General features: G+C 37.4%; 2 pseudogenes; both read left to right on the plus strand.

Annotated features, from left to right (window-relative positions):
- The first annotated feature begins 664 nt into the window (after nt 1-664).
- Nucleotides 665-4,949, plus strand: LOC132632174 (subtilisin-like protease SBT3.4; annotated as a pseudogene).
- A 17,746-nt stretch (nt 4,950-22,695) lies between these two features.
- Nucleotides 22,696-27,308, plus strand: part of LOC132632177 (subtilisin-like protease SBT3.6) — a 38,768-nt pseudogene continuing 34,155 nt past the window's right edge.

Genomic DNA, 27,308 nt, shown 5'->3' on the forward strand with positions numbered 1-27,308 from the left:
GTCCTTTTTTACTGTGTTTTCACGTATAAAGATAAAATCTTGAAAATATTAAACATAGAAAAGAATTTAACTTATATACACCAACCGTGTAAAAAAAAAATACTATCAGGTCACCTAAAAGATATATACAGGTAACCATACCTAAAAGGTGAATAATCTTGAAAAAATAAGGTAGGTTATTTGCTACAACAGATAAAGCTGATCTGATAATGTTAAAATTATTTACTTGGATATTAGTTAGACTTGTAGAAAAATTCATCCCAATGATTCACAATCAGTTTGCTCCTTGAACATTTGATATTGGCGTGAATAGCGAAGCTCACCTTGTGGACTACCCAAACTTGGTGTGGACAGGGGCGGATTTAAGTGGAGGTGAGGGTGTTCACCCGAACACCCTCGGCAAAAAATTGCATTGTATATATATGGTAGATTTTCTGTGTTTGTGTACATATATTAACATTTGAACCCCTTGAAGTGGTCTAGGTTGTTCAAAATTGTCTTTAGCATCCTAGGTTCGATTCCGAGGGACAACATTATGTCTTATATTTAGCTTTTGTTGTTTTTTCGAACCCCCTGAGTGAAAATCCTGAATTCGCCACTGGGTGTGGAAGTTTGATTTTCCATCTTATTTGGTGTCATTTGGTACGCATAGAAGATACTGATTATCATACGTTCAATAACCAAGTATTCAGTAACTAAATATGAGTTTAATACTCACGCAATGCATGAGAGAAATTTAGTACTGTTAATGAAAAAATTACTCATTTATTCAATTTAATACATGCTTTAAATGATGAAACGTCCTTAGCAATGTGAAATATTCAAATCCACTAGTCAAACATGTCAAATCCAAACCAAGCATACTGCTATAGCGGAATATTTCGAATCAGAATTACTATAAATAATGGAGACTGGTGTCAAAGGTTGTTCTATAGTCCACCGTTTAATACCAGAAAATGAGCATCAATCACTTTCTTCCATGTAACTTAGGTTTCACTGCTCTACTCCTTCTCTTCAATTTGTTGGACGTCGTTTTAGGAATTTATGCAAATGGTGCAACCAAAGTGAGTATATCAATACTAGTTAATCTGCAATTTCTTTTGGTTATGGTTACATAATGTTAATGACATCTCAGGCAATTAGTTCATCATGGTAAAACTAATGGGAACACAAATGACTGTTAAATGTATAGGTTCATATTGTGTACATGGGAAGAAAGCAACATGATGATGCAGAACTCACAACATCAGCTCACCATCAATTACTTACTTCTGCCCTTGGAAGGTAACTAAGAAAAGACCAACACATTGATTTCTCCTAATTAATATATGTGCAAGACAATCTAGTTCCAACTTCATGTTTTCTCCTGCTAAAGTCCAGAAGCAGCAAGAGATTCAATCATCTACAGTTACAAACATGGTTTCTCTGGCTTCGTAGCCACGTTAACAAAATCTCAAGCCAAAAATATTGCAGGTAAATTATTGTACTACTTTATAACCTCTCTAATTCTAGCTAGTTAACGTAGGACTTTGAAAAGGTTAAAGATGATGACATGATTGTTGGTTAAATTTGGCGTATAAAAGCTTAACAGTAATTACTATAGTTAAGTACTTGGATTCAGTGATTTACACTATAGTTAAGCTTACCCCTCATTGAATTTGTTGCAGAGTTATCTGATGTGGTCCATGTGGTTCCGAATCACTTATACAAGTTGCACACAACAAGAAGCTGGGATTACCTTGGCCTGTCCACATTTTCTCCACCAACAAACGTCCTTGATGAAGCCAACATGGGAGATGGTATCATCATAGGTGTCCTTGATACAGGTGAAACTTTTTCTTTAATCCTTTCTTAATGCATTCATAAAGACAGGAATTTCTAGTAGAAAGTACCAAATGCAGTACAAAGTCACTTGTTATGTTTTCAAAACACTAAGATACCTACTCACCCAAAATGCAGGAATATGGCCAGAATGTGAAGCATTCAATGACAAAGGCCTTGGGCCAATCCCTTCAAAATGGAAGGGCCACTGTCAGTCTAGTAAAAACTTTGATCCAACTAAGGCATGTAACAGGAAACTAATTGGCGCAAAATACTTTTTAAAAGGTTTAGAAGCAGAGCTCGGACGACCGATAATCAAGGATCCAAATTTTCTTAAGAATGAGTTCGCGTCACCAAGGGATAAAAATGGACATGACACACACACATCAAGCACCGCAGGTGGCTACTTCGCACCAAATGCCAGTTACCACGGACTTGCTTATGGTACAGTTAGGGGTGGCGCACCCAAGGCTTGGCTTGCTATGTACAAGGTGTATTGGGACTGTCCTACTAAAGGATATTGTAGCTTTGCTGATATGATAAAGGCTATTGATGAAGCAATTCATGATGGATTTGATATTTTATCACTATCCCTTGGCACAAACACACCTCAGTATGGTAATGTTGATATGCTCAGTGGCGTTGCTTTTGCATCTTTCCATGCTGTCATAAATGGAATTACAGTCGTTTGTTCGGGAGGAAACGATGGGCCCATTCCCTGAACAGTAAAAGACACAACACCATGGATCCTAACTGTGGCAACTTCTAGTATCAATAGGTCCTTTCCCACACAATCATTACATTATGCAACAACCGGACTTTCGCTGTAAGTTCTCTTTCTTAATTGAAGATAATATACTTAAGAAGGAAAATAAAACAAACATCTAGAAGGGATTGTAATTAATTTGTATCTGTAGGGTCATTCCCTGTATACTGGAAAGGAGACTGGTTTTATCAGCATCATACATCCAGAGAGCTTTGATTTTGAATATGATCGGTATGTTCTTAATAAGATATTGTATTTCATCAACAAATCCCTAATTAAACAACTTGTTTTTTTTTGTTTTTGCCATTTTTAGGGCTAATTTTGGTGTTCATAGGGATTGTTGTTTCTAAATTTATTGCCGAGCTAAAATAACGTGAATTCATGGATTTTGAAGGTATTGTGACACCTTAAATACAAATGATACATGGGCAGCTGGAAAAGTGGTGCTTTGCTTCCTGGTTAAAGGAGATGAGTTCGAATTAGCAACAGGTCTACAAGTTGTCCAGGAGGTTGGTGGCTTGGGATTGATTGTTGCTAAGAATCCAACCAGAATGCTGGATTATTATGCTTCTGACTTTCCCAGTGTTGGAGTAAGTTTTGATGTTGGAGCTCAATTACTCGATTACATTAGATATTTCAGGTAGACGAACATATCCGATTCTTTTTCCTTTTGCTAAGAGGAGAAATCTTAAATCACTTTGTTTGGTGCTTAAAACTATCATTAAAAAATAATGCATGAAGCCACAAAATAAAGCTGAGTCCTACCAGAACTCATGTTGGAAAACCTGTTTCAACACATATTGCATCCTTCTCATCTCGAGGTCCCAACTCTGTTGCCCCTGCCATACTTAAGGTATGACTATTTGCGCATAACCAAGTCGCACACATTGTGGCACTCATGAATTCTAATACTGCATCAATAAAAAATACAACAACTATGCTTTAATTCCAAGTAAGAAGGGGTTCAGTTGCACTCAAGGGTGTGACCTAGTGAATATTGAAGTGGATTGAGAACCATGAGGTCTCAGGTTCATGTCCTAGCAGAGTAAAAAACATTAGAATTTCTTCTCATCGGTCCTAACCTTAGTGGATAGAGTTACGCGGTACCTATTGCTAGTGGTCGAGGTGCAGGTAAGCTGGCCCAAACACCACAGTTATTGAAAAAAAAATTTGGCTTCACTATGTGAAAGTACAAGAAGTTTTCTATACTTTTCACTAGCAAATAAATCACAAATAGCACTAAAGCACTCCAAGAAAACATAAAGACCTAACAAATTAATGTGGCTAAAATACAGTCTCAACTAATGGTATTACCTATACAGATACTTTTCCTGCATTCTACCATATTTTTTTCTAAGTCTGTGTGAATTCCAACAAATTGTAGGTCTTTCGAGACGAGTTCATTCTACGTAATTTTAGGTCTACCTCGTTCCCTTTCAACGCCTTCACTCACCATGATTTTCCATTTACAGACCGATGCATTTGGAGATCGACTTGGACATGCCCAGACCATTCCAATAGATTGAATCTCATTTTATCCTTGATATGTGCTACTTGCACCTTCTAAATATTGCATCATATTTCTAAGTTAATGTCTGATGTTACAGCCAGATATAGCAGCTCCGGGAGTCAATATATTGGCTGCTATTCCTCCTGAAGAAACTTCGTACGAGTTTATATCAGGAACGTCCATGGCAGCTCCATACATGCTCTATTTATCTTTTGGTCCTTCTAAATCAACATATCTTAGCAATACCATTTTCTTACCATAAGTCTGAATATTGTGCATGTAGCATGGAAAACGGACCCTCATTCTGGGGAACCAATTCTAGCTAAGGGAAATACGAATAAGATTGCTGATCCGTTTGATTTCGGTGGGGGACTCGTGAATGCAAATGGCGCGAAAGATCCTGGCCTTGTCTATGATATGGGAGAGTCTGACTATGTTTTTAATTATTTGTGCCCAATGGGCTATAACACTAGTGTCATCGGTAGCATCGTTAATGGATATGTTACTTGTGCACAAAAAATGCCTTTGATTCTTGATTTCAATCTTCCTTCTTTAACAATACCAAGTCTCAAAAATACACTTACTATTAGCAGAACCGTCACCAACGTCGGACCAATGAACTCCAAATACAAGGCCATCATTGAGCCTCCACTGGGCATTACCATAAAAGTAAAGCCTAAAACTTTGATATTCAACTCCAGCACCGAGAAAGTCTCTTTCAATCTCACCATCTTTACCACTCACAAATATACCATGGACTATTATTTTGGGAGCTTAACTTGGACTGACGGGGTGCACCAAGTAAGAAGCCCTATATCTGTGAGAACCGAGTTCCCAGAACTTGTTGGTTAGAGTAAAGGATGGATGCAAAATTTTCCTAATTTATGATAAATTATTTGTCTCAATGTACTTATGTAATCAAAATATGTACCAGGGGATTCTTAACTGAGCTTTTATGCAAAATAAGACTTTTTATCCTCCCTTTACTATAACCTGGAGCAAAAGAAGAATCTCCCTTACAATGAGTTAAAAATTGAAGTCCAGAACTACAGAAACTGGTATAATTATCAGTAGTAGACTAAAATACTAGACCAAGTAAAGGGGAACAGAGCATTCTTTAAATAGAATTAAATTTTGATGAATTCATTTTGGAATGGCTGTGTCCACAAAGATTTTAAAAAATTCAAGCTAATCAGAAGCATGTTGTACTTGGATAGTTAGTATCATTTATCCCATTCCTTTGTTACCCGGGAAAAGAAAATGGACAAACGTCTTTTTTTTTTTCCGGCTAAAAGACAAACATATATCTAAGCTACCAGCAAAGTTGATGAAATGCATGAAGATCCAAACAGCAAAGGTGATGAAATGCATGAAGATCCAAACAGCAAGATATTCAAAATACATACAAAATCGTTAGTTTACCAACTAGGCAAGAGAAAATATCAAGATAAAAACAAAATAGAAAAGATCGTCAATACATGTTAATAGAAAAAACGGAGACAAGAAAGTCTAAGAATTTTGTAGAAATTGCACCCTATAGCTAGTTTCCACCGGCTATCGAAGCTAGGGATTTTTACATTCTTAATCACCCAATTCAAGCTTATTATCAAAATGGGTCATGTTTTTAAGCCTTTACCCGGGTTTGCCCATCATTGCAATCGTCAGGAACGTGCTTCCAGTTTCTAGCGTGGAGACCAGACTAATGCAATTTTGCTTAAAAACCTGCAAGCACGTCCTTGACGATTGCAATAATGACTTATGGTGATTCATTAGGAAGATGACAAGGTGAAGAATAAGAGATTTGGAGTGGTTGGAGGAGCAACACAAGGTGAAAAATCAGATTTTTATAGGGCAACATCTCCCTGAAGAGTTCAAAATTTCAAAGAAACAAGGTATGGCTCTACATTATTGCTTATTTTAGTTTTTCACTATTTAAGTATTATCATTTATAATATCATCATAAAGTCTTAGAGTGTGTTGTAAACTCTATGATGATTTCTTCTTCTTATTTTTACACGCATGTTAACTAGTAGAAGTGTTTTTCGCCTTAATAAGATTAGTAAGGTAAGGCCTAACCCTCCTTACTTATACGTTTTTCTTTGAGTTTCGCTTATTATATATATAAATAAACTAGCTCTAGTTACCTCGCCTAATGGATTTGTTTTTAAAAAAAAAAATCATGAGGATTTCTAAGCAAAATTATGCTAATCACCAAGATTTCGTATTAGTTCGCTGAAATCTTGGTAATCTATCAGAATTTGTGGCTATCCAGGTTATCATCATATATAACATGTTGTGTAGAAATTCACCAACTTGTTTTTATTTCAAAATTGATATGGATGACTTCGAATTTGATATACAACTTTCTGATAGCAATCCAAACATTTTCCAGTAGTTGGATTCAACTTAAATCTTCAAAAATTACTAGACCCACTTTGTCTTCTTCAAAAATTAATTATTTTTTTCGAAGCTCAACAAAACCCAGCAATGGGGTCTTCAATTTGCTCCAACCAAAAGAATTTAAATTATTAAGAATAGACAATATAAGCTGAATGGAACATTACCCACTCAATATAATGCACAAATAAACAACGGAAGGAGAAAAAGAACAGAAGAAGAAGCAGGGAAAAAGAAGAGAAAGGTGGAGGATGAGAAATTCTGGCGGAAGTCTTTTTTTGCTCAACTTTTCTTAATAAAACTAAAAGTTAGATATAGACTTTTAAGAAAGTCATCCCGTGTAAATTCTTATTATTATTGATTCTCTCCTCCTCTAGTTACGTTGAAACTCGAACAAAACCTCGTGTTTTTTAGGGGAGAGAAAAGTTAGACAACATGTGGTAGAACATTTGCTAGCTAATAAAAAAGGAAAGATAAGACTAGGGGTGACAAAACTAGCTCAAACCCATTTGATCCGCCTAACCTGCCCAAGTTTTAATGGGTTTGGGCTAGAGTGATTTTGAAGATGGGCTGACTTGGGCTAGCCCAAGTTGATCCATCACAAATTATCAGCCCAAACTGGCCCATCAACTGAGCCCAAACTGACCCATCAATTATCCTCTATGCATATATATAAAAGCTACAAAACAAAACATTATTAACTTCTTTTTTAATTATTATTTAAATTTATTTTTGTAATTATTTTTATTTTTAAAAATGTTTATTTTTAATTTTTTTGAAAAAATATTTTTGGATTTGCTCCGTGTGAATTAGTGTTGGACCGTAAGCACTTTGAGACTAACCTCTAAGAATTATTGAATGACACGCCTTTTCTATACCTGTGAAATTATGAACTTCACTCCATACTCTGCCCAGGCAAGGCAATATTTTAGGTTCACCTCATCTATGCTGTTAGCCTCACAAGAATACAAGACTAGATAGCATACAATACCCATTTAATTTCATTACTGATATACATACGTATGAAAAAATGTTCATCACTGTAGCTCTAACTTATGTTTATTAAGCTAGTTTGGAACTATCATTTTGTTTGTGTCTGATCAAATTTAAAATTAAAATAGCAGCAACAGATACCTATTCTCTTCACACAGTAACAAACTAGTACTGTAGTACTAATTAATTGCCTTGAGTTTGTAGTCATGTCTCCTGAAGTAAATGATGCTTTATTGTTAATAGTTGCGCTCTTAAATGGCAAATCCCGAATACCGTACCGAAATTTACTGAATCGAATCGAACTTTATTGATTCGGTATTTGGTATCTACTTTCAATTACCGATTACCGAACCCGAATTTTGAAAACACCGAACCGAATACCGAACGCCCACCCCTACTTATGAGGAAATATTTACAATGAATATCTTTATAATTTTGGGTAAAAGCATACGTTTGAGTTTTTTTTTTTATATCCAAAAAGTATTTAACGTTGATTTTTTCAAAACACCGTTTATTTGGAAAAGCATGAGCGAGAGAATATTTGCAATCAAAGAATATCGATATTTTTAGTTTCTCAAAATGTTGAAAATGTGGGTTAAGTTGAGCGGGTTGGGTTATGATCCTTTATTTAGCCCATCTTGACCCAGCCCATCATAGCCCAAAGCAAGCTTTGAGCAGGGTTAGGCTTTGACCCATCTATAAGTTCAGCCCATCTTAACCTGCTCAACTATAGCCCAAATGACCCATTTGCCACCCTAGATAAGACCAATGATCTTTCGTAAAGTAATGATGGTAGAAAGATACAACATTGTCAAAAGATGATAACTCATATTGCTGCATGGGGTACCCGTGGACATATAGCAGTGTGAACTTCAAGTTAACCAATAATCACTCGCATTGCCCCGCCACATTGGGCACCACATACTAATAATGGAGGAAGAATAATGTGGATGACCCACATTGCAATGACGTACCAGTAGGGTGAATTTAGGCATAAAAAATGAGTCACGTAAACACATGATCACCCGACTAAACTCAGTATATTATGTATATAATTCTTAAAATATATCTAATATTAACCGAAGAAACACATGATCAAACTAGACTGAGTAGAGCAGTACTGGTTAAGCGCCAGGTTTAATCCCTTAAGGTCGCGGAATCGAGCCCAACTAAATGCACTTCCTTTTATTTTTTAAATTTTATTTAAAATGGTGAATCCATCCTCTTAAAATCCTGGATTCGCCTCTGGGTACCACCCACTAAACTTTTATTAAAGCAACTAGTATTCGGACACGTGCAACAATATCATGCTAATAGTAAGAACCTTCTAAAATGATATAAAATGAAGTAGAATTTTATGTTTTAAGTGTTCAAGCCATATATGTCAATTGGATTAAGAAAAGTGATATGTAGATTTTCATCTCATTAAGTCCACGATAGGAATATAAGAGTAAATATTGTTGAAATTTTTATAGCCATAGCCTGCACAAGAATAAATAGCCAACTAAAAACATGAATTAGTAAAGTAGTCCTTTTTGTTGCTCAAGGACCGACTCAACTACTAAGTAGGCGTTTGGACATGCGATTTCATCTCATGAGATGAAATCTCAAATCATCCAAAAAGGTATGATTTAAAATTCCAAATCATGATTTTAAATTTTTTAAATACAAAAGTTGACCCATAAGTTTATATTTTGTAAAAAGAGATCCATAAATTGGTAGATATATTTACCAATCATGTTTATCAACCATTTATATCAAATATTAAAAAATCTGCAATTTGATAGTGTATTTATAACAAAATACCTCTTACTAACCATGTGGGAGGATTATATTAAAGAATAATTACACTACAACTCATGTTCAATTTTCCATTATATTGAGCTAAAGTTTAATCAATTGATGTTGTATTTTTTAGAAAGGTCTTCTAGTAGCGTATTAATTTTGTTATGAACTATGACTTGCTCATTTAGTAAGATTGTATAAGAATTGGAAAAGTTTTGATGGTTTTCACAACTTGTGGGGTTTTTATGTTTATAAAAAAATACAACTTAAGAAATCCAAATTACATGTCTAAACAAAACTTCTACTTCAAATCATGTCCAAATGGGTCCAAAGTATTTTTAAGTAGTTCTGATAAGGAAAACAAAAACAATACTACTGTATTAGATAAGAATTGAAAGTCGATAAAAAATACTTTCTCATCAACCACTAAAGAGGAGACTGTACCTTCGGTTTCATAAAAGCTACTAGCAAGACACCTAGCAATGAATTTTTCAAGGAAAAAAAGAAATTACTTAATGATATTTGACATAAAGATTAGGGAAGTTGAAGTGACTTAAGTTGTATTTCACTCTTTATTGTGCATTTTATAGAATTTGACATAGAAAATGAAAAGTTACACAATGGCCGAAAGCTTAAAGGAATTAAAACGATGAGCTAGGCAAATGGAAAACTCTTTAGATTCCAATTAATTTTAAATAGAATTACTCATCTACTAATTTTTTTTTTTTTGAATGATAAAATGTCGAGCGTTTGTATATCAACCTATTACTTTGGCCTTTGGATCTCCTGATAATTATAATAAAATGTGTCCAAAAAATAAGAGATTTTTATCCACCATCACATTTTTATTATATAGAAGAGCTTAGGTTTCGACATTTCTGCTTCCGTGTCATTAAATTTAAAGCTGAAGCAAATTTGACTTTTCTTCCCCTCTTTCATCCATTCGCAATCTCCATTCCACAGCATTCTAGTGCTTTCTTCCTCACTTTCGCAATCTCCGTTGCTAACCCTTCAATCAAATTCTTAAAATGTAAACTACAAATACAAAGAACAAAAAGAAAAAAAAAACACATTCCTATGTTGGGACATTCTTTGGTCTTTGTGTGGGCATTAGATTTTTTTAAGAGACTGGTTTCCCATGAGTCTTGATTCGTGTGCGCGATGGTTTTTGTGATAACTAGATGTCATAAATTGAAGCCTCATGGTTAGTTGTAACGAGTCCTTGATTGGTTTTGTTTTTATTGGGGGGAGAGTTATTGTGATACACTTGATGTGCCAGAAGTTAATTGCCACAACCACTATAGACCGCTTTGCTTTGTGATATCGACACATTTGTAGATTGAGTCTGTTAGTTGACTTGCTTGAGGACAAGCAAAGACTTTAAGTTGGGGGTGTTGATGTGCCGGGAATTTTAGCACATCTAACGCTTTTTAACTCTATTTTTACTTGTTTTCGAGCAAGTTTGTGTTAGTTTGATGTGTTTTGTGTGTTGTGCAGGTATTTTGAAGTTAGAATGCTTGGAAAGCGAAAAAACGAGGAAAAGAAACAGTATGTTCTGATAAGCATAAGGACGGACCGTCAACATGCTCGACGGCCCGTCAAGTTTCCTCGTCGATAAGTTCCTGCGAAGTGACAATTCATCAGATCATCGTCAGATCGTCAACTTGCACCGTCGACATGATCGACGGTCCGTCGAAGTGCTTCGACGGTGGAGTTCCTGCAGAGTGATAAAAGTATACTCAGATCGTCAAGTTGGTCGTCGAGCATGTCGACGACCGTCGAAGTGCAAAGACGACCCGTCGAAGTGCAAGCCGAGATGGAACAGGACTGGGATTGATTATTCCGAGTTTTGACTTGTATAAATACTTGATAGATTATGTAAATATTAATTAGAATATTTTGTAGTCTACGTTTTAGGTTAGAAATATTTTGTATATTGTGTAATCTCCTATTTTAGGTTAGAATATTATTCTCCTATTTTGTATATAAACCAATTCAAGTAATGAAAGGATTCAAGGAAAATATTTCTTACATGGTATCAGATTAGGGTTTCTTTCTTCTTCCTCCTTCCGCTACACCCTATATCCCTATTTTTCCTCCCTAAGCCGTCGCCCCCTTCTCTTTTTTTCCCATGGCTGACGCACCTACCACCCCGGCTAAGCCCACGTTCCACCCGACCCTCGCGGTCTCCAATATCAAGAATCACATCTCTGTTACTCTTAATATGGAAAACTCACAATACGGTACATGGGCAGAGCTTTTCAAAATTCATGCTCGTTCTCACAAGGTCCTTCATCACATCATTCCTCCACTCAAATGTAAGGAGAAGCCGGCTCCCAAAACTGATGAGGAAGTTGAATTATGGACCATCATTGACGCCACCGTGCTTCAATGGATTTATTCGAAAATTTCGAATGATATGTTAAACACTATCATCGAGCCAGACGCTACTGCCATGGACTCTTGGGATCGCTTGCGTGATATCTTTCAAGATCATCAAACTTCTCGTGCGGTGACTCTCGAACAAGAATTCACGACGACTCGTATGGAGGATTTTCCCAATGCCTCCGCCTATTGTCAACATCTCAAGAGCCTTACCGATCAACTGAAAACATTCGGGGCTCCAGTGACGAATAGCCGCTTTGTCCTTCAACTGGTCTCGGGTCACACTGAAGTGTACAAAGGGGTTGGGACACAAATTCGCCATGCAAAGCCGCTCCCCCCATTCACTGAGGCTCGGTCTTCCCTTGTTTTGGAAGAATGTGAACTTGCGGCTATGGTGTCTCACGGGTCTGGTTCGGCTATGGTATCCTCGGTCGACGACGCGCCACTCCCCTCGGACAACACAAACTCACGCCGAGGGAAATCAAAAATTTCTCGCGGCCAAAATTCTGCAACTGGCCGTAAGGGGGGCTCGGGCCGCGACTCAAGCAGTGGAAAAATCACCGGTGGCTGCGGTAATTCTGCCCGAAGCAGCGCCGGTCAGCAGCAGTTTGGCTACTGGCAGTGGGTCCCCCAGCCCCGCTGGGCAGCTCCTCCCCCCTGCCCGTACCCGACAACCTCTTGGGCTCGTCCGCCGCCAGTCCCGCCACGACAGCAAGGTATTTTGGGCCCTCCTCCAGCTCAACAGCTCTACATGGCGGCAGTGGCTTCTCCCGGGTCGTATGTTCTAACCGACATTGAGTCCGCAATGTACACGATGTCCTTGAACCCGCCCGATCAAAATTGGTACATGGACACCGGGGCCACTTCTCATATGACATCCTCGGACGGTAATCTCTCGTCTTATTTTAATTTAAGCAATCAAAATAATGGTATTGTTGTGGGAAATGGTCATTCGATTCCAACTCATGGTTGTGGTCATACTAGTTTGCCTCCCCCAAACCCCCCTTTATCCTTACGAAATGTCTTATATGCTCCTAAACTCATTAAAAATTTAATCTCAGTCCGGAAGTTTACTACCGATAATTCTGTGTCTGTTGATTTTGATCCATATGGATTTTCTGTGAAGGATTTTCAGACGGGGATGCCACTAATGCGGTGTGATAGCCGGGGAGATCTTTATCTGGTCACCACCATCAAATATCCAACCACCACTCCTTCAACCTTTACGGCGTTGTCTTCTCCTTTTTGTCATGCTCGCTTGGGTCATCCGGGAAGTTCTATCTTAGAATGTCTTAGGGTCAATAAAAGCATTGAATGTAATAAATCTAGTCTTTCTAGTATTTGTCGTTCTTGCATTCTTGGTAAACACATTAAGTTGCCATTTGATTCTTCTATTTCCGAAACTTTGATGCCATTTGATATTATTCATAGTGATTTGTGGACCTCTCCCGTGTTAAGTTCATTGGGTCATCGATATTATGTTTTTTTTATGGATGATTTTTCGAAGTTTTTATGGACTTTTCCTTTGGCTAAGAAATCCAATGTTTATCCGAAATTCTTAGCTTTAAAAACCCACATTCATACTCAATTTGAACATCATATTAAAAATGTCCAATGTGATAATGGGGGGAATATGATAATGGTCAATTCGGGAAATTTTGTGAGTCTAATGGGATGTCATTTCGTCTTTCTTGTCCACATACGTCTTCACAAAATGGGAAAGCCGAAAGAAACATTCGTTCTATCAATAATATCACTCGGACTCTTCTTGCTCATGCTTCTCTCCCTCCTTCGTTCTGGCATCACGCCTTACAAACGGCAACATATCTTCTTAATATTTTACCAAGTAAATTATTAGGTCACGTTTCTTCTCTTCAAGTGTTATACCAAAGAAAGCCATCTTACTCTCATCTTCAGGTTTCTGGGTGTTTATGCTATCCCCTCTTTCCTTCTCTGACTATCCACAAATTGCAAGCCCGGTCTACATCGTGTGTCTTTTTAGGGTATCCTACGAATCACAGAGGGTGTAAGTGTTATGATTTATCGTCCCATAAAATCATTATTTCTCGTCACGTGATTTTTGATGAGAATGTCTTCCCCTTTTCCAATTTACATTCTCCCACTTCTATTACTTATGATTTTTTGGACGATGGGATTTCCCCATTGTGGTTGCATCACTTGGCTTCATCTACCCCCCCTCTCACCGTGACCCAACCCACTGCCTAGTCCCCTCCCACCGTGACCCATCCCGCTGCTCAGTCCCCTCCAACCGTGACCCAGCAGCCCGCTGCCCAGTCCCTTCCCACCGTGACCCAGCTCGCTGCCCCTCTCCCCTCCGCTGGCAGTCCCCTCCCACCGTCACCCCAGCCTCTCCCTTCTACCAATCCGTCCCGAATAGTGACCCGGAGTCAGCATGGTATTTTTAAGCTAAAATGCACGTTTAACTTGAATACCATGGTTACGAAATCCCCTCTCCCTCGTAACCCTGTGACCGCCCTTCGCGACCCGAATTGGAAAATGGCTATGGATGATGAATTTGATGCTCTTATTAAAAATAAAACGTGGGAGTTGGTGCCCCGTCCACCTAATGTGAATGTTATTCGTTCTATGTGGATTTTCACTCATAAAGAAAAATCTAATGGTGACTTTGAGAGGCATAAAGCCCGTCTTATAGGTGATGGTAAGACTCAACAGGTTGGCATTGATTGTGGTGAGACCTTCAGTCCAGTGGTCAAGCCGGCTACGATCCGTACCGTTCTCAGTCTTTCCCTATCAAAGAAGTGGCCTATTCATCAGCTAGATGTCAAGAATGCTTTCTTACACGGTGAGCTCAAGGAAACAATGTATATGCATCAACCTCTGGGTTTCAGAGATCCTACTCATTCGGATTATGTATGTTTACTCCGTAAGTCCTTATATGGGCTTAAGCAGGCCCCGAGAGCATGGTACAAGCGTTTTGCAGATTATGTCTCTTCTCTTGTTTTTTCAAACAGCAGATCTGACAATTCTTTGTTCATCTACAAAAAAGGGTCCGATATGGCATACATGCCACTTTATGTTGATGATATTATTCTTACTGCTTCCTCAGATTCTCTCCGATGCTCCATTATGGCTCTCCTTGCCTCGGAATTTGCTATGAAGGATCTGCGTCCTTTGAATTATTTCCTTGGCATTCATGTCACTCGATATAAGGATGGCATGTTTCTTTCGCAACGCAAGTATGCCGAAAAAATCATTGATCGAGATGGGGTGTCTTCTTGTAAGGCTACTTCTACTCCGGTTGATACTAAATCGAAGGTGAGCGGCACATCGGGTGCTCCTTATGATGACCCGACTCACTATCGCAGTCTCGTTGGTGCCCTTCAGTATCTTACTTTCACGAGGCCGGATATCTCTTATGCTGTTCAACAGGTATGCTTACACATGTATACACCGCGACAGGTTCATATGCATGCACTTAAGCGTATCATCCGTTACATTCAGGGTACACTTGAGTATGGTTTGCATATTTATCTGTCCTCAGTTACGGACCTTCTTTCCTACACTGATGCGGATTGGGGGGGCTGCCCTGACACACGTCGGTCAACGTCTGGTTACTGTGTCTTTCTTGGGGATAACTTGATATCGTGGTCTTCGAAACGCCAACCTACCCTCTGTCGTTCGAGTGGTGAGGCGGAGTATAGGGGGGTTGCTAATGTTGTCTTCGAGTCCTGCTGGCTTCGCGATCTTCTGTTGGAATTACATTTTCCTATTCATAAGGCTACTATGGTATATTGTGACAATGTGAGTGCCATTTATCTTTCGGGAAATCCGGTGCAACATCAGCGCACCAAACACGTTGAAATGGACATTCACTTTGTTCGTGAGAAGGTTGCGCGCGGACAGGTTCGTGTCTTTCATGTTCCTTCCCGCTATCAGATTGCCAATATTTTCACCAAAAGACTACCACAAGTCTTATTTGAAGATTTTCGGGACAGTCTCAGCGTTCGTAAACCTCCCGTTTCGACTGCGGGGGTGTGATAGATTATGTAAATATTAATTAGAATATTTTGTAGTCTACTATTTTAGGTTAGAAATATTTTGTATATTGTGTAATCTCCTATTTTAGGTTAGAATATTATTCTCCTATTTTGTATATATACCAATTCAAGTAATGAAAGGATTCAAGGAAAATATTTCTTACAATACCTGTTTAGGCTTTATTTTTCAGACATCTGGAGTTTTAGACTTGTAGTAATTACTTTTGAGTCGTTATTGCTTTTGAAGATTTCCATACAATTACATTCATTACTTTCAAGTTTTATTCATAAGTTCAATACAATAAATCAATTATGCTATCTTCAATCTTTTATTATTTTCTTGTTGCCATGAGTAGCTAAACACCTTTACTAAGGTTGTGAACCCAAGGATGGTTGTTTTGTGATTGGGTATCGTGAAAGATATACGCATAATGGATTGTTAGGGTTTATTTGTTCTTCGTATTCATCTTATAGTTAGTGGTTGCAAACATTAGCTCACGCCATAAACTTCAGTTTATTTGGGAAAATAGCTAGGGTTAGGTAAGAACAAATAACAAGAACTCAGGGCTTTAAACCTTGTTTAATAAATTCACTTAGGAATAAGAACAATTTACTTGGCATAATTAATCGTTCTTCATACATACCTTCTTATCTTTGGAAAAAGCATAGAAAGAAATATTTTTTTCTTATTGGGAAATAGTTTAGATTCACATAAAGGTTAAGTGCATCCATACAAACAGTCCATTAGAAGTATATCAAGATTGAGACCCATGATCATACACTTTATCTGACGGGGACACAACCTTGGTTCTTTTTACCCATATATTTACAACTTTAAATTTCCAGTCACTTTAAATTAGTCCACACACCAAGTCAATTATAAAACCCTTTTCTGGAATACACAAGGACCACACTATTAGTATAATACTTGTTTAGTAAACTTTTCACACCATATTCTCTGTGGGATTCGACCCCAACCTTGTTGGGTTATTATATTTGACAACGTTCGCGTTATACCATTAATAGGTGTAATTTGAGTGTATCAGTGTACTTACCGATGTTCTTCTTTGCAAGAGAGATAGGATAAGCTTACTAGAGTATTCATGTACAATGAATTTTCCATACACAATCTCCTGAGTAATCCTGTTGAATACTTGGCTTCGTTGAAGAACCTTTCATCTACCTTTGCATTATTTGAAACTTAAAGAAGAATGTTAACTCACCCTCGTAATCATCTCAAGTTCGAATACCTTGTAAAATCTCATGAAATTCTTCTTGTTGTGAAACATTGGGCTGTAGGTTTAACCTTACCATTTTGATCAAGTTCATCTGCAATATCCATAAGTGTATCTCATTTTCCTTGGCTATAAGTTCCCATAAGTTATTTCCTCCCTTTGCATTCAACTATTCCTGCATTGCTGGAATCTTTCATTTATTTCAATGCTCCATCTCTTGTTAAGTTTGTACATACATATTCATATCAATCGATTGCTTGTTGTCCAGAGTACGCTCTTCATTCACTTCAACAAACATTAGTCTAAAGAGAACGTGCATAAAGATCTTTATAACTAATTGTCTAAAAGCCATAAGAATCATAAGTAGTAAAGATTACTGAATATACCATGAATTTTACCACTTGGTCCTTACTATGACGATAGACATTTGCAACCAAAGAGATGAGAATAATCAACAAGTGATTTTTCTTCCTTTTCATATCTCATATGAAGCGTTCATTAATAATTATGAATAGTAAAAATACATACCTCTTGCCTTCAATATTTTGAATATGTTCATATGAAGAGGTTATGAAGGCCTAAGTTATACAAAATTTTTGGGCTTTGAATGAGGCGTTAGTACTCTTACCAAGATACAAAATATCATACATGTGATTCCTTCAAGGATAATCTTAGGGCCACATATATATGAATCAAACATGTATGAGATCAATAAATATTGCATGCTTGCTAATTCTATTAACTTATGACATGATTTAGATTAAAAAAGTGCAAGCCATGTATTCCAGTTATTCAAAATCTCTAGGTCAATGTTATAACCGTTATAAACAAAATAGTAGCATGATGCAATTAATCGACTCAAACCATCTACAGTTGACTACTACCAGACTGAGCTTAAATCAATAGCTCGATATACATCACCTCATGGAGTAGAAAAACTTGAATAAACTTCAATAATACTAATCATTTTAGCTTTACCATCATATGTTCTAGCTCCTTCATTATTGTAGAATACATACGAACTTTGGAGCATATGTTGTTCCTTGATCAGCCTCTATGCAAATATGAAACATTCTGTTTATGGCTAGACTCAAGGAATTCTTGCAAAACAAATTAGTTTTCTTTTGGTACCCAAGTGTTTTTGGGTCCTTCGTGGTTAGTAAATTGTGCAGTTTGAGATGCATGTAAGTGTTTGGGTCTCCAAACATATTTAGATCTTACATGATTTCTAGCATAATTTCATGTAAATGCTTTATGTCCAGAATTACCACGGTAATGACATGTAATATGAGAATAAGAGTGTTCACCTGCAGTTTCCTTATTAGTCGACTTGAACCTTACCTGATTTAACTTGGTTGAAGTAGGCATCTACTAGTGGATCCCTTTTCAGTTAACTGGTAGTTCTTAAGGAGATGAGTCGACTTCCATTGATCAAAGTGGTGACTTGAAGATTTGTGCAAAGTCTTCATTTGCTTGTGCAACTCAGAATTTTCTTTTTGAAGTAAGTCATATTTAGTCTGACATTCCTTAAGTCGAATATCCAAGTCTTTCTTTTCTCGTTGAACTTTCTTGAATGCACAAAGAATTCTTTGCAAATCTTTCAAAGCTAGATCTAGAGTTTCTTGCAAATCATCACAATTATTACAAGTCATGATAGGAGTAAGACATACCTCGTCGGTTTCTTCCTCGTCACTCGAAGAAGAGGTTCTGTGATTTTTGTTGATTTCTTTTCCTTCCTGGAAGCACATGAGGACCATTTCTCTGTGATTACTCTCTTTATCAAATTCATCCTTGTCGCTCTAAGTTAAAGTTCTGGAATTCTTCTTCTCGTTGTTGTTAGGACACTTTAACTTAATATGACCAAGTTTACCACATTCGTAGCAGTGTATGTTCTCTCTTTGTTGGACCTCTTGATTCTGGATGGATTGAGCTCTCTGTTTCTTTCTTCTTTTCCTTTTAACGTTGTTGGATGCCTTATCCAAGTTTTCTTGATATTCCTTATTTTTTACGGTGCCCTCATGGATAGCTTCCAATATGTCCCATATTTCTTTAGCAGTTTTGCAAGCGAATATTTTCTCATATTCTTCTTCACCAAGAGCACAATAGAGCATGTACATTGCTCTAGCATTTGTTTGCATAATATCCAACTGTTCTTTTGTGTAGTCAAATATGGATGTCTCTTTTTCAACCTTCTTTCCATCAGTATTATTCGGAATAGGCCTCGGCCCATTCTTAATAACTAGCCAGGCTCTATAATCTTTTGATTGAACATAGATCTTCATTCTGGCCTTCCACTGACTATAGTATAAACTATTGAAGTAAGGTGGCCTGCTTGTTGAGTGTCCCTCTTGACATATGGCTTCAGTAATTTGATGCCCTGCCATGGATCTCTCCTTACTTGCTGTTAAGCAAAAACAAAAATGTGAGACGAGGCTCTGATACCAATTGAAAGTACAAGTGTTAGCCTATTAAAAATATAGCCGACTACTGCTTGGTCTCAGTCGACTACTGTTTAGTTCCAGTCAACTGATAGCGAGACAACCTGCATAAAATTACTAGTCCTTCGATTTGCACAAGTATAAACCACAACAAATAGTAAGGGTGCGGATTATAATATGAGAGTAATAAAATAAAGGGAAAAGGGTCAAATATATCCCTCTACTCTGTTTTTTTTAGTTAAATATACCCTTCGTTAGTGAAAGTTGATAAAAATACCCTTGCCGTCTTCAAACTTCACACTTATGCCCCTATTTGGATGGAAAACCCCAAATCCTCTCAAATTACCTAATTTCAAAAAACTTACCCACTTTTTTTGTTGACCCACCCCGCCCGACCCGCTTATCATCATCATCAAGCTCTAGCTTCATCTTATTCCATGTAGAAAAAAAGAAAAAAAACAAGAATACACCCAAATAATAAAATCCCAAGACTCACCTCAAATTTAATCTTTAAATTCAACTCCAAATGCAGCCAGTACTTGAACTTGTGTGTGTATTTATTTTAAGTTTGTGTGCAAGAATGTATGTAGGTTTATTAAATTTCTGACAAGTTGCGAGAAAAAACCGGTGGAAATATGATTTTTTTGTAAATATCAGTCAACCAAACTTATATGTGGCTATATGGCATTCATCAATTAATTGTTAGTTGGAGCAGGACCTTGCCATTATTATTATGAACACTAAATGTGGGATATTCAGTCATTTTCTAGTAAATTTTAAAGAAATAAATTGTAGCTGAATTAATTTGTGGATAGTTTCATAGTGCAGTGACATATATAGGGTTGGCGGCCAATTAAGTAAAGAGTATAATTCTATGTATAAATTGGAGTAATTAGGTTACTATAATTACAGATAATTTATAAAGTTTCAGTTATATATATTGATAACATAATTTTTTGGTAACTAATATTCTTTATTAATCACCAAAGCAATGAATTAAAGAATCACAATTCACAGCTATACTAGCCTCAGAGTAATTTTGTTCACGCTACCAGTGAATTTTAATCTTTGAAGGTAGTCTGGTTACCATATTTGTCACCAATTAGGGCTTATCAATATATTTCATGTAATTATATTATAAGTCACCTGATTGGCTGCACCAAGATTTGGCTGTAACTATATTATAAGTCAACTTGTCCTTGATAGACTCCTAGTATTGGATGCACAAAGATTTGGAGTTGGATTTAAAAATGAAATTTGAGGTGAGTTTTGGGATTTTATCATTTGGGTGTGTTCTTACTTTTATATTTCTTTCTCCATGGAAGAAGATGAAGCTAGAGCTCGATGGTGATGATAGGCGGGTCAGGCGGGACGGGTCAAAAAAAGTGGGTAATTTTTTTGAAATTGGGTAATTTGAGGGGATTTGGCGATTTCCATCCAAATAGGGGCATAAGTGTGAAATTTGAAGACGCCAGGGGTATTTTTATTAACTTTCACTAACAGGGGGTATATTTAACTAATAAAACAAAGTAGAAGGGTATATTTGACCCTTTTCCCTAAAATAAATGACACCAGGAATTTTTATACTGGTTCGGAACCAATGTGGTATCATAATCCAGTCCCCTTGGGTTGCAAGGATGTTATCTCTTTAAACTCTTTGTAGTTTGAGTTGAGTACAGCCTTTGGTTTTCCTCGTTCACCACCAATGTTCACAAGGTTAGTTTTCACTCGCTCACCCAAAACGAACAAGGGTTGGTTTTGACACGCTCACCAACAACGCACAAAGTTGATTTTTCACTTGCTCACCGATAATGACTGTTTAGTTTTCACTCGTTCACTAAAGAAACGAACAATGACATAACCTCTCAATACAAAGCCTCACCAACTATACTATATCTCTCCTCTCTTTTTTGTTTACACAGTAAGTAACTCAGGATTACAATGCTTATGAAAAGTAGAGCAAATAGCTTGAGAAGGTTGTTGCAACTGCGTACTCTAATTGTTACAGATGTCTTTGCTTTTATACTTGGTCTTCTAGTCATTGCTCTGCACAAAACAGTGGTGTGTGACCGTTGTAGCCAAATATCCTCTTTGAAGATTTTCTTGAACTTTTCCTTTTTTGTGTGCACATTGTATCATCTACTTGCCTTGATGTACGTGCTCTCCATAATTGTGTAAGTCAGTATGGCTCCTTGAAGATTCTTTTTCCTTGATTGAGCAGTAATGGATCTTCCTTGTTTAATCAATTAAGTCCTCAATTCTTGGTAAGGTAAATCCCAAAGAATAAGAAAATAGTAAGTGATCACTATTTCTTTTCTTGTCCACGTAGCCATTAAATATGAATCCTTTCATTTCCTTGATACCCTCTTTGCCTGAATCTTCTTTTCCATATTTAAATATGACTCCCTTGACATCTTCAATCAAAAGTCTTCCTTCTAAAAATATAGTAACTTAATTGTTACTGCTACCTTCAGCTTTACTTTTTGAATTGTAATTAATTCAAGCCGTAATTAATAGACAGAGATCTCTCATATCACATAATAAATATTCTCCATAATAGGGCTGATGCTATAATATTCCCTGCTTAACATAGCAGATTTGTTTCTCGAATAATTCATGCTATCTCCTTCCAATAAGTATTCAATAATATCTTCCATATAAATGTAGCAAGTATATTCAAATTCAAATTTGAATATTTCCTCCCTTTCATCTTTCCAAAATAACTAATATTCTTTCCATCAATTTCTCCGAACTCTTTTTCTGGCTTGAACAACTATGAGCTTTTATTTAGGCAACCCAAGAAAATTTCAAGATCCTCTTCATTCACCGTGGATCTTGATTAGAATGTAATCGCATTTGTCTTCTTGAATTTGGACTTTAATCACTTTGAATATGGACTCTTTTGTGAACTTGAGACTTCTTGATACTCCATAGATTTTGGATCTTCCTTGAGCAACAAATTGATCTTGATCTTTTCCTTTCGTAGAATATTTTCTTTCCATAGGATCGAAGTAAATATTCTTTGCATAATTCTTGCACCTTGATTTGTGTAAGTATTTTTCTTCCATATCTTCTTTCGCAATTCCATCTCGTAATATCTTATTTTCCATATTTGATTAGATCTTCACCAAGTCCTTCTTCATCAAATAAACCTGTACCAAAAATAAATTTACCATAGGTAAATGTTCTTTTATTAATAATTATGTTGGTTTGTTATCATCAAAATTAATATATGCAACCTTGGACCTAACACTATAATTCATGGCACATATTATATTACCACCTGCTAATGATGATAATATAATATTCTTTGTGTTGCGTGCTTTTTAACTTTTGTTCTTGACCGAGGCATAATTGAGCTAACTTTTCATGATGCCTCTATCTTTTAGATCGTGACATCAAGAGGAACACGTCATGCACAGATCCCAAATTGCTCGTTTCCGTCTATCGAATCGCTATAAATAGTGGAGATCAATGGCAAAGATTATCCCTCTCTTTAACTAGGTCTATACACCATTGACATAGCACAAAATGAGCATCAACCACTTTCTTCCATATAAATTGGCTTTCACTGCTCTACTCATCCTCTTCAACTTGTCAGACTTCTTAGGAATTCAAGCAAATGCTGAAAGCAATGTGAGTAGATATATATATATATATTTTTGGTAACTAATCATTTTCATTACCAAAAGTGATCATTACAAATCAGTGAAAGAAGGTAATTAGTTGGACATAAGCCCCCACAGTTACCTTTAGCTAAGTATCCTTTGGAACAAAAAGACAAAAGAACCAAAACCAGCACCTATTACATCAATACATACTAGGTTCTAGCTAGGAGAGAAGTTGTGGTCCTCCAACCATAGTGCAATTCTAGCCTGCTTTGTAGCTCTTGCATGAATGTCCTGGATGATAAGTTTAATGATAGCCTGAGGACTCTGTCTTTGACTTTGAAACACACAAGCATTCCTTTCCCTCCAAACATAATACACTGCAGCAGCCAACATCATTCTATAAACTTCAGCTTGTGGGTTTCGACTTTTTGCATTCAATTCTGCCCATCCCAGTTCTTCCGAATGCAATCCAATTCAGTAGCTTCTGCCAAATTTCAGCGGATACCTCACATACAAAAAACAGGTGATTAAGGCTTTCTGGCTCTTTGTCGCACACGGGGCAGATCTGGTCTGTAGTGATACCCCATTTAAACAGTCTATCTCTAGTTTGTAGTCTGCCTAGTGCAGCCAATCGCAAGATAAAAATCCATCTAGGTAGGCCACCATTGTTGTATACCAAATTTCCTCCATGACATCTTCTGGAATTGCCCTCTCAATTGTGCATAAAACTGTTTAGTTGAGAAACTTAGTATATTTGAGATGTCATCCATACCATATCCAGCTTGTGCAAAGTATTTAGTAGCCTTAAGGATCTTTTGAATGATCCATGAGGCCTGTTTTGGCACATCTCTCAGCAGATCCCTATTCCTATAGTAAGAATGAATCCACTTAACCCACAATTTATCCTTTTTAGTACATGTATTCCATAGGAGCTTGCTAATTGCAACCTTGTTCCAGGTTTCCACATCCAATATATTTAGACCACCAGCAACTCTCGGAGAACATACTCGATCCAACGCCAATAATGCTATTTTGGAAAGTTCAGTGCCTCCAGTCCACAAGAAAGTTCTGCATATTGCTTCAATAGTCTTTATAACCTTCTTAGGTAAGACAAAAACTTGTGGCCAGAAGACTTGGATAGAGAACAAGACAGATTTTATCAGTTGCGCTCTACCTGCATATGACAAAAATCTAGTTGTCCATGATTTAATTCTACCCAACATTTTCTCCAGTAATGGTTGACATTGGACTATAGATACCCTCTTAGTACTTAGGGGAACCCCTAAGTATCTAAATGGAAGTTCACCTTTGCTGAACCCCAATAGATTAATAAGTTCTTGCTCCTTCTCACTTGAGAGACCACCATAATACATAGAGCTTTTACTTAAATTTGCAACCAACCCTGATGCTTTTGAAAAGTTCTGAAACTTATCAAACAGCAACTGAACAGATTGTGGTTCTCCTTTGCAAAATAACAGGAGGTCATCTGCAAAGCCTAAGTGAATGAGTTTCATCTTGCCACACTTAGGATGATATTTGAATTGAGGGTTGTGTTCAAGCTGTTTAAGCAATCTACTAAGGTACTCCATCGCCATTACAAAAAGAAATGGAGAGAGAGGGTCACCTTGCCTCAGTCCTTTCTTGGCTTCAAAAGGCTTTGTAGGTTGTTCATTGATAAATATAGAATAGGACACAGTCTGTACACAAGTCGTTATCCAATCAACAATCTTAGCAGGGAAGTTCAGAGCTGTGAGAATTTGTTTTAAGAAAGCCCACTCCACTGAATCATATGCCTTTTGCATATCAATTTTGAGCATACACCTTGAAGAGATTCCTTTCCTTCCATATCCTTTAACAAGCTCATGGCTTAGCAAGATATTGTCAGTAATCACCCTCCCAGGGACAAAAGCAGACTGACTGCTATCAATAAGGCAATCCATTACAAGTTGAAGTCGTCTAGTGAGTACCTTAGATATCAACTTATAAAGCATGGTGCAGCAAGAGATAGGTCTGAATTCCTTCACTGTAGTGGGATTTTGAACTTTCGGGGTCAATGTGACAGAGGTGTAGTTAATTGCTCTAAACATTCTTGAGGTCGCAAAGAAATCTTTCACTGCTTCAGTTACTTCTTCTCCAATAGATGGCCAGGCTTGTTTGAAGAAATGAGCATTGAATCCATCGCAACCAGGGGCTTTGAGGTCATCAATACTTTTCAAGGCTTGCCCAATTTCCTCCTTACTAATTGGGCATATCAATTGCAACTGTTGGGTCCTATTCAGTATAGGGCCACTAGCCATCGCAGTAGGGTGTATAACAGGGAGTTCCTCAGCACTAGTACCAAGTAATGTCTTGTAAAAAGCAATTATTTGGTCAACAACCTCATTATTTGATTGTATCAACTCACCAGTTCCTGATACAAGACTTCTAATATGGTTCTAACTTACCCGCTGCTTCATAGAGGCAAAGAAATACTGTACCCATGATTTCTGTCATAGGATGATTTCTTTAATATTAAGCCATTTTTCCAATCCCACTTTGATCTCCTTTTCAAGTGCATAAAGAGCAGGGTCAGAGTACTGATACCTGAGTTGTGTTTGGACAACTTCCAATTGGTGCCTGAGTTCATGTGTCCTATTTTCCACGTTGGAAAATTCCTTAGCATTAAGAGTCTTCATCCCACCCTTCATTACTTTGAGTTTCTTCCAAACCTTATCCATGGGACTTCCCTGAACTAGTGATGCCCATGCCCTATCCACTACTGGAATAAAATCTATATGTTTAGTCAAATGAATTAGAAACTTAAACGGCTTAGGGTGCTTCCCAGCTTGTTCTTCCACCGTGACACATAAAGTGGTCTGAAAAGTAAGGATCCTTAACTGCAACTTTAAGATGTGGCCAAGTTGTCATCCACAAAGGATTCACTAAAGCCCTATCAATTCTACTCAGGACATGATTGTTGGTCCTAGTATAGAATCTCCCAGTAGATTTCAGTTCTGTGGCTCCTGTGTTCAGCAAAAATTCTTCAAAGTCTTTAACTTCAGCATCGACCACCTGGCTACCATTATATCTATCCTCTCCTTTACGAACAACATTGAAATCACCCATAATTAGCCAGGGATGATTCACATTAGCATTTAAACTTTCCAGTCCAGCCCATAATCCTCGTCTTTTAGTAATAGTGTGGAGTCCATACACAACAGTAAATTCCATTTGTGTCCCTCTAGTTTGTCCCTTAATGAGACAGTTAATTAGTTGTGCATCTATATGCAGAATTGTAACGTCAACCACTCCTGGATTCCAAAGTATCCAGATTCATCCCCTATCATTCCTAACATAGTTATTGTGCCATTTCCATCCAGGAACCACCCTCTTAATTATTTGAATGGCCTTTTGTCTAGTAACTCTATGTTCCACTATTACTATAACATCGAATTGTTCCTTATTCATTACTCTAATAAACTCTTTATGCTTATGAAGCTTATTGAATCCTCTCACATTCCATGATGCAATTTTTATTTGGAAATAGAGTGGTAGTTGGGGCTATGCAAACCTATCACCTTACTGCACTGTCCATGTTCAGCCATTGCAAAGGCAGCCAGGATCATTTGTTACAATGGATTATCAGTTAGAGGTTCGAATCCATTAGTAGTGTCTACCCTCTCCACAGGGGGGGACAACACATGACCCTTTGATTTTGTCTTCCCTAATGCTTGTTTCCATCCCTCACCTTCCTGCCTCTGTTTAGTCATCTCAGCTGTACCCAATGCCATGTTCTTATTCTCCTCCGCTTCAGGCCTTTTTTGAGGTCTAGGCACCTCAACTGGCTGCCTACCTTTGTTCTTCCATTGTTGTGATACTGTCTCATCTCGTGGGGGGACTTGCTTCTTCTGTGCTGGAGCCTTATGTTTGGCAGGGACGAGTAATCTGCTTAGCCGGGCAGAGGTGACCAATTTGGCAACAAGTGGGAAAATATTGGGGCTTCCAATAATACTGAACCTTCTGGTCAAACGTGTTACCAAGCGGGTCCAGTACCTTGATCACATTAGGTAAAGGAACAGTAACATCAATTTCCACAAAGACCCGAACATACGATATTCTTTCTATTCTGGTAGTGCAATCATCAGCACAAACTGGAGTACCTAGACTGCTCGCAATGCGACTCAATGCACTCGTGCTCTAACATGTTAGAGGTAGATTTGGGAATTTCACCCATAATGGTATGACCTTTAGAACCTCATCCTTGAAATTGAATGAAGCACTCCATGGTTTAGGTATAGCTGGCTTATTACTGATCATATGAGGCCCTGAGTATAGAATATCATCCCTGTCATTCACTCTATGGAATCTA

This window comes from Lycium barbarum, chromosome 3 (genome assembly GCF_019175385.1).
Source record: "Lycium barbarum isolate Lr01 chromosome 3, ASM1917538v2, whole genome shotgun sequence".
NCBI lineage: Eukaryota > Viridiplantae > Streptophyta > Magnoliopsida > Solanales > Solanaceae > Lycium > Lycium barbarum.